Genomic DNA, 9875 nt, shown 5'->3' on the forward strand with positions numbered 1-9875 from the left:
ATTAAGGTGCTAAGTATGCTATTTCTGAATTTTTCTCATAAATTAACTCTAATTTATCATTTGCTCTATTTCCTTTTGAGGAAAAAAGTCTTTTAGTCATTTTTCCTTCTGAACAGGATTTATATGTTGGTAGTGCCTCAACTTTTAATGGACCTAAAGGTCCATTCCGAACCAACTTTGAAATCCTGTCAAGATTTATCTGACATAAACATAAATGTCATAAATAAGTCTCATTAAATTCATAAGAACTTTTTTTTTTACTTGAAAGGTTCACATTATTCAACTCAATGGTTTGTTGCAGTTTAGAAGAGACATTAATAATAAAAAGACTATCAATAAATGTACCAATAGAGATAAAATATTTATTATAGGAAATAACATAGCCGTTATCAAAAAAATTAAAATCATAATCATATCTCAGAGCTTTAGAAACTGAAATCAAATTTCTTCTAACAATAGGTTCATATAATGCATCTTTTAAAATTAAAACTCTACCATTACCAAATGAAATACTAATATTTCCTAATGCTAAAGCTTGAGCAATTGAACCATCATCTTGAAAAAGACAAATTTCACCTCTGTTCAGCTTGCACATTTCTTGAAACCCCTGCAAAGTAGTGCATATGTGATTAGTGGCTCGTGAATCTACACACCATGATGTGGTAGCAATAATCACTAAACACGTTTCAACGACAAATGAAAGTGAATTTATCTTGTTTTTCTGCTTGACTAGGAATACTGGATGATGTGTCTTCCAATGGCCTAACATCTTGCAATGAAAACACTTGCCGTTAGATTTTCTTACGCCGCCAGTTAGAGCTACAACTTTCTTAGCATTGTGATTCTTTATCTTCTTCTTTCCACTTTTCGATTTAGAAGTTGAACTTTTCTAAAAAAAAATGGCTCTTAAGTTTATTCTGACTCAAAATAGTGCTAAAAGAGGTAAAAGGAGACATATTGAATCTGAGATTGAAAAATATTGCAATAGATCATCAACACAGTCATATAAACATTGAACGGTTAAATTCAAACACATCATATACACATACATTAATGCATCTCAATTAGACGATCGATAAGATTGGAGAACTACTCATGCAATACACATATAAAATGATCGATTATTCACTTCATAAACTTTTACAGACCTAACTCAGATGGAGGGTATATTGTTAGTACAAGTGAAAACCTACTCTAGTTATATTGATCCAATCATATATTACTCAGTTGAGAAGAGTTAATACAGATTATCAGACTAGTGATTAAATACATAAGACTTGTACTAAATTTATCTGATAGGGAGGAAGGTCTAGGCCAACACATAAACTTAATACATCATTACTATTTAATCTTGGTAATTATGGGGACGAACCCTCTTTACCAAAATAATTTCTCTTAATTAATATATCTGAGAGTTCAAGAAATTACCTTTCTCTTTAGTATCTCTTCTTATGTACATTAACTAATTTCAATGACCCTAATAAATAAATAACTTTTATAGATTCTATTTATTAATCATAATTCTCAATTTATATATTGATATAATTTCACATGTATAAAACTTTAAGAATTTTTCAATGATTTCACATAAATAATTCTCCTCAATAGTAATTATTTATGAATCATTAATTCATAATTTATATAAATTATCATACATGCAATTATATGAGAAACAAAAATAATATACACTAGCAGCCAAAGAAATAGTGTTGCCGCCACTAAAACAAATTAGATTACACACCTTTCCCATGTTCCTGGGCAATTTTGGTCTTTGCTACCATCAGCTTATGCTACTTTTTATTATTATTTTAATTCCTAACCAATAATAAAAGGTTGCTTATGTCACCATCTGTTTTCCAGCCTTAAGCTGTCAAAACTAGGCAATATCAATTTGTAATGCCCCGCACTTTACTAAGCTAGAAAACGAACCGTTGTTCGTATATATGAAAACCCCAATTTTGTAAGCCATATTTGGACACCTAAATTACCAAGAGTACCCTAGTTATAAGAGAGCTTATGATGTGTTAAGTGTGGTTATATGAGTCACTTAAGGTAGTACTAGCTTAGAGTTTTGAAATCCATCAAGTTTTAGTGTTTGAATTCGCAAGGGTCATCTTTGAATGAGCATAATTTAATAAATATGTGGTATTTCTGCATATTACTACCCATAAAATTATAGATAATCGAATTAGATTTCTAACGATACCAATTTCACCAAAATCCGACACCAGATCTAGGAGTTATGGCTTTGCGAAGCAGAGTGGGTCGCCTAACCAATCGCACATGGCCACTGAAAAGCATATGCGATAGCATATGCGGCACCTATGTAAATATAGGCGATATCATATGTAGAGCCTATGTAAATATATGCGATATCATATGCGGCACATATCTTATGGTTTCAAGTGACTTAAACACTCCATTTTTGGGTTAGTTTGAGGGAGATTAAGTCTTTTGGCACTCCTTACACACCCCTAAACTTAACCTTATGAATTTAATAGATTCTAAGCACATCATAACCCTATTATCAGTCTAAGTTCATCATCCAAGAGCACTAAAGGAGAAAAACAACTAGGGTTACACAATCAACATTGAGGGTCCAATCTTTCAACGAATCCGTTACCATAAAGGTATGTGGGGTTATGAACAAGAACACCCTTTCGTTCTTGTGCCCAAAGTTTGTGTTATTTTACAAAGATACATGATTTTTACATGTTTTATCATGAATTTGAATTGATAAATCTTATCCTATGTTGTTGTTCAAGATACTATGATTATTTTGAATGTTTAGAAAATAAACTCCATGAGTTTGAGATTATTGTTATGATTAAAGGCTGAAATTTGTCAGATTTCCGTATAAATTATGCATGCTTGTGATATAAAGCATAAATGTTGAAATGTTTTGATTAAGTATCGCTATAAGGGACATTAACCCAAATTGAGATTGTTGTTTTGAGAATTTATGTGCTACATGCACCCATGTTTAGACTATTTTTGATGAAGTATAGAAAGATTTGACCTTTTGGTCACAACAGAGTTAAAATCCACTTTATGAAGCGAGTTACAGATTTTATCATTTATTTAACTTAAGAAACATGAGATTACCCTTAAAGTGGATTTTTCTTGAGATTTTTGAACATAGTATTGGGAGTAGTATTTAGTACCGATTTGGGTATGTTACTACGGTTTCATACCCTAGAACTACGTGCCACCGTAGGTTGAGACATTGACTTCCACTATATGTGAAAAATTGAGATAGTGATCACTGAGATGAGATTATTCTACACCGATGGCTAGGGTAGGAAAGTCCTAACCTTATGGGGGCAAGTCTTGGGAGCTCATGGGTGCTCACATGGTGTACATGTCTGTTAGAAGAACCTCCCAAAGAGTCGTCCCTCATTCTTAGATTGATTTTACTGATTTAAAAGAGATTTGAAATGTAGATTTATGATGTATTCAATATTCCAGATTTCACTAAGATTGCTTGATGAGAGAATAAGAAAAGAATCTTGATATTTGGATTAAGTGTGATGGCTTATGATATCCAGATTGACATGTTTTACCATTCATTGTGTTTGATTTCAGATTAAAGATTTCTTTCAAGTTTTATGAGCCATTTACAAATGTCTTGCATGATTTGGAAAGAAAACTTATGACATGATCGTTAAATATATATATATATATATATATATGCATATAAATATGTGTACTCGCTACATATTCCATGGTACTGGCCCACATGTTCGCATGTGGGCTACATTTTCCCTATAAGGTAGGTTCAAGTGCTCATTCCCAGGTTTGACCGTGATTATCTGAGCACGTTGATCTACATCCTCTGTAGTGGTGAGTCCTCATGGTCCGAGGCCTAGTTATTCAGATTTCCTCATTTAATTTGAGCCGTTCAGTTTATTTCCTGAGTTTGGGTCAGTTGGGGTTTGTCCTAATGGCTCATGGATATACAATTTAGTAGAGGCTTGTCAGACTAGATGGATAGATTGATCAGATTTGTCAGAGATGTCATATTTTGTTACTTTCCGTATTTCATTCGTATTGCAGTATGATATTATGGAGGATGGTTAGATGTTTTGATTATGATCACTTTGATTATAAGTGTTGAATGGTAGAAAAATGGCTAAAAAGGTTAGCTTGGGGTTACTTGTAGCCTTAAGCACCGTGTGATGCCTCGGGGCCCATTTTCGGGGCGTTACAAACTTGGTATCAGAGCCTAAGGTTATTGGAGTCCTAGGAAGTCTGACAAGCCACATTAAGTAGAGTCTTGATCATCGGTGTGTAGCGCGCCACATCTATGAGCAAGAGGCTATGAAATATTTGGAAAAAAAAAGGAGTCGTTTCATTCTTTCAGAAGTATATCGTGCTTACAGTTGTTCTATCATTCTAAGAGAAAATAACATCTCTATGGAAAAATAATCATAAACTAGGGAAAGTCATCACAATTTATCAATTCACCAAGAAAATCTCATAAGCAAGGCTCATTAATCACAACTAGGCCTAATATTCGCAACTAAGCCCACAATGGCTAACGCAAGTCTTGGCCTAAGTGGGCTGGATGATCCCATTTCTAATCCTCAATCTCCATATTTAGGCAAAATATACCCAAAACTAGGCTAAGGTATCTAGCTCAACTTCTAGATATCAAGTAAGCCATAATCTATCCTAAAATAGGAAATCCGCCTAGAAACATGGGCAATTATGTCAATTCTACCCCAAGATACGATTTCAAGATCACTAGACTAGCCCAACTAAGGTCAATCACACTAACCATTATTCCAACACTTAGACCACATCCCAAACCTAGAATCATAAAATTTCCATACCACAAACTAATTCAATCTAGGGAGAAGGCAATAGGATTCTAAAAGGTGTCATAAACATACTACCTGACGGGTCCAAACCCTCATCTAATTTCTCAAACATTAATAATCAATAGTAGGATATTTATTCATAATCAAGCCTAACATTCATATTCACATACCATACATAACACACATCATCTTTGAAAAAGAGTAGGTAGAAGCCTACCTCAAGGCCGAACCGCAAAACCTCACATCATGCACCATATGCTCGCATTCACTTCACAATCCCTAAAATGCCATCATGCTATCAAAAACATAATCTACTCATCAAGATGAGTCTAATGATACCCGTATTGCACTTTTGTTCTTGGGGTCCAAAATGACATAAAAAACTCCAAGTGGGTCCCACTTATGGAAATTGCATTTCCGAGAAGAACCCAATGCTCATACATCACCAAAGAATCATAACCCTATATTTAAACAAACCTAATTTAGGGATAAATCAAGTCCTATGCTAAATTGGAGTTTTGGGTCAAGAATTTAGAAATCACCAATAAAGTGATGAAATCTTCCTTTAATTCAGATGATAATCTTGATAAAAGATGTTTACTAAGCTCCCTGGACACCCACAAGACTCAATTTTGAGTTATCATACCTATTTAGGGCTTTTGGCTCTCAAAGGTGAAGGAAAAATACCCAAATTTGCGACCTTGGGGTCTATAAATAGACCCCTCCAGTGAAGAGATGCGGTATCCCCATGATAGAAAAGTCAAAAACTTATTTTTGATCCTCGGAATTCATTTGGAACCCAAATAACATGATCCAATAGTGAAATTTGAATGTAGACAACATTTAAAATCCATTGGAATAATCAGAACTTAATCCAGGATCGTTTCGAAAAAAAGTAGGGCCCACACCCATAATTCCATTTTTCATAAAATCCGCTCAATAGCCCAAAATAAGTTCGGAAGCCTTGGGACCTAAACCAAGGGTCCCCTAGCCTAAAATTGATATTCTGGACGCGATGGAAAAGTCAGATTTTAAATCTGAGGTTGTTTCGATCAAATGTGGGTCCTATACCTATATTTCAATATTTCAACTTTCTGACCAATAGGTCAAAATGAGCTCGAGTGCATTAGAACCCTAACCAAAGGTTAGAACCCTAACCAAAGGTCTACCTAGACTAAAATTGATATTTCAGATCTGCTGGCACAATCAAAATTTGAATCCGAGATCATTTCATTGATGTATTTTGCCCTATGTCCATTTGGAACCAATAAAGACTTCAAAATAGGGAATTGACTCAAAAAATCAAATGAACTGTCCGATAACTAAACCGTCAATTTCATCAAATCATAAATGACTAGGGGCAGCTATGGAGATGACCTAATGGAGAAGATAAGTGGAAACATGAAAAATAATCAGAAGGTTCATTACAACATCCACTACTAAAAGGACTTTCATCCCCAAAAGTCAACAGATAGAAAGAATCTCAAAAGGTTGAAAGGATGAGGTACTGGGCCCGCATGCTCCAAACATGACTTCTTAGGTAACCTTCATGAGGAGAAAACACTTGCAAGGGATTTCGCCAGAGGTATCCCTTTTTCAACCAGCACCTTCACTTTACTTTCCAAACAGCCAAATCTCAATTTCAATCGCTAACTGGCCTTTAAGTGAACTGAAAAGAATGATGCATGCAAATCTAAACCACAACACGCTAATACTATCTCGATACCCATACAAATCAACAAAGTCTCATCCAAGCCAAATCAATCCAAGTCATGAGTCATACCACTAGCTCCTAAATCCAAATATAATCTTCTTCTACCAATCCATTCTTGTTATCTACTCCAAACCAGGAGAAAAATCACCTGAGTCTCACCCGAGCAATCTCATCACCGAGAACTCAAAGAACTGAAGATGATCCGTTGAAAGTCCATACAAGAAATATGAGAATAAGCTTATAAGGTGCTATCTAGGCACACAAATGGAGATAATCAAGGAATGCAATCTATGCTAATGTCGCAATCAGTCCAGATGAAAATCAATCTGGAATCTCGAAGTCCATGGTATAACTAGTCATAACTGAATATTTTGCTTCAGGATATCCCATAGATCGAGAATAAAGCCATACTGAATCCATATCAAGTGTATTACTCCCACCTAGTATATCATCCAAAATTCCCAAAGAAAACTAGAGATTCGAGGTCAAAGATAAAAGAACCAATATCGGGTCCATGACTATCATCTGAGCACTTATCAACTATAATCCATCCAAAGTCAAGAAGACCCAATAGGAAATAATGGAGTAGGCTCAACTAGCCTATAAATGAAATCTGAACTGAGACAGACCAAAAATGAAATCTGCCTGCAAGCTCTACAACAACAAGCTAAAGTCTCAAAACCGAGACTGAATTGCCTGGTCTCAACTACCCAAACCAAACCTGAAGACCGGTAGGTATTCATACCCTAAGTAAATCATAACTTCTAACTTGCTATTCCAAGGAGTCACGTCAAAACTGAACCAATAGGCCTATATCATTGTCAAGCATTCAAATCGACTTTAGTATCCAAAGCTGACATATCTAAAATAAATCATACCAAGCCACAGTCGAGACATATTTAAAGAACAAAAATCTCCATAGGGATAACCATCGATTGAAAACATAAGCAACCAACTATATCAGCTAGAGGGTAGGAAATGTAGCCTCAAAATAGAAATAATGCAAAAGAATAAATCACCGGTAAAGAATGCAATTAGCCCACTCCATATCCACTAGAGGGCATGAACTATCAACACATAATCAAGAACTTCCCAAGGCTGTAAATCACACTAGTAATGGCAACAACTCTAGCAACTTGGAGAAATAAAATTTTAGATGACAACTAATCAATCCAACACTTCATCTCAGTAAAGAATAGCCACAGGCATACATCATCGACGGAAAACACTCCATCAAACATCATTAGGATGAACAAACTCTGAAATAGGGATTTTCCAAATCCACCCAAGAATCACATTATCGAAGAAGAAATATACCAATCTCAAAACCAAGGTCAAAGTCAAGACCGCCACCAAAAAATTAATAACTCAAGATAAAGAATTTCCAATTTGCCAACTTAAGAAGCAATCACCGAAAAGTAACATCCAATCTCGACACTAATAATAAGGGAAACCCATCACAAGGGAATGAACCTAACAAATCTATGAGATGAATCCACGATATATTAATCTTAATAGCAAAACCACAGTTGGATGATGAAATAGTCACAACAAAAGAATAGACCTCAAACTGGTTAATCTCACAAATGGGCCATATAGGAAGAGATAGTCAAAACAAAAGCCTTCACACTCAGGAGGCAGTCTAAGAATCCCAAACTCGAAAAATAGGTGATACTCTGAGTCGTCAACTCTAGAATCATAATAGAGCCACAGAAGGTCAACCTGCCTTCGATATCATAATATATCCCCAAATCAATCTAACACAGCTAACCAAGAGGGAAAGCAATCAACCTCGTCATTCTATAGGGAAAAAATCATCAAATCGGGCTCTATCTACTCAAGCCACCAAAGAAGATAACAAAGAAATGGAATTCTGACTAGATAACACTATTCTATACAGCTACCCAACGAGGATCAATTACATCAAGTAATACTATCAAATAATATTAATAACCTCAATTAGTGATAGCAATAGCAATAGTAATGTTACTCTCAATATATTGAATAGGCGGTACCAAAATAAACATCAATATCATGTACCACCCAAGGGCCACAATAAGGCCAATGTGCCAAGATAAATGGGACTCGAACCCAAAAGTTACACCTATAGGAAAAAATATCAATACAAATCTACTCCATCCACTACTAAAAGAAATAAACTGTAGAGTAGTAACATAATCATGAATTTGATAATAAGGCACATAATAACCAATATCAATTTATCAGGTCATATAATCACTAATGTGTATGAAAAACCCAAATACACATAATAAAAGATAATGTAGAAAATAAAAGCACACCAATCATGGTGACATCCGCAATCACACACCTGATGGACATAGGAAAAATAAATCTAACAGGTCCAACTCGGACTGACCGACTAAATTATCAACTAAGGCACCAAGCGCACTATCTCTAACTGAACATGCCACAACATCACGAGGCTAATCTGAATAAGCTAAATGACTAGAAATCTCATATCGGAGATACTTTCTAGACTAGTAATCGATCTTTCTATGGTCGTAGCAACTCCTGAAGCATCAACATGGCAGGAACACAAACTGAGCTCAAATGGCTGGCCAACTGACACTGAGTAAAATCTATAGAATACTGCGAGATAGTTCCCTTCAACATCTAAATGGCTGCCACAACCTGAAGAATAATACCAAAAATCTCCACAAAGTTTAATGGAAACTTTTCCCACTATGTTCACCACGACTAATCTAAGAATTACCTATAGTCTGAAATACTATCTACATAGAGTCGATATGCGGCAAGTAAAGCTGAACTCTACCAGAAGGATCCTCACTCCCGGGTAAAATACCAATAACACTATCCTGATGGTATGGCCTCTAGTCGTCACTTCCATAAGTCTCAAAACACATGCTCTCTGTGGTCCTCTCAAAATTAACAACTTGAGGAAAGGAAGACCTAGTTTCTATTAAGTGCTCTAACGCCAAACGGAGTAACAATACTAGTGCTCTAACACTTCCACGCACCAATGTTTGGCTCAAAAGGATATAGCATAGGAAAATGCCTGGCCTACTCGAAAAAAACCATCTCGTACTCAGAAATTAATTAAGAACCCTAATGAACACCAATAGACCTAACTTTAGTCTGAGAATTGCTCGATGAATCAAATGTCATCCATGGTTTAGAGGGATCTGCAATATGATTCAGATTCTCGCTACTAAACCTCAAAAGCTGAAGTAGTCACAAGCTTTACTAGAGCTTAAGCCGGACCTAAATCCTTTGGCTGACACTGAAGAACTTTGACATCCATCTCTGACTCTCTAGTCCGATGCTATACTGAAACTTTGGAAATACATGTTGCAGTC

Source organism: Capsicum annuum, chromosome 4, assembly GCF_002878395.1.
Source record: "Capsicum annuum cultivar UCD-10X-F1 chromosome 4, UCD10Xv1.1, whole genome shotgun sequence".
Classification (NCBI taxonomy): Eukaryota; Viridiplantae; Streptophyta; class Magnoliopsida; order Solanales; family Solanaceae; genus Capsicum; species Capsicum annuum.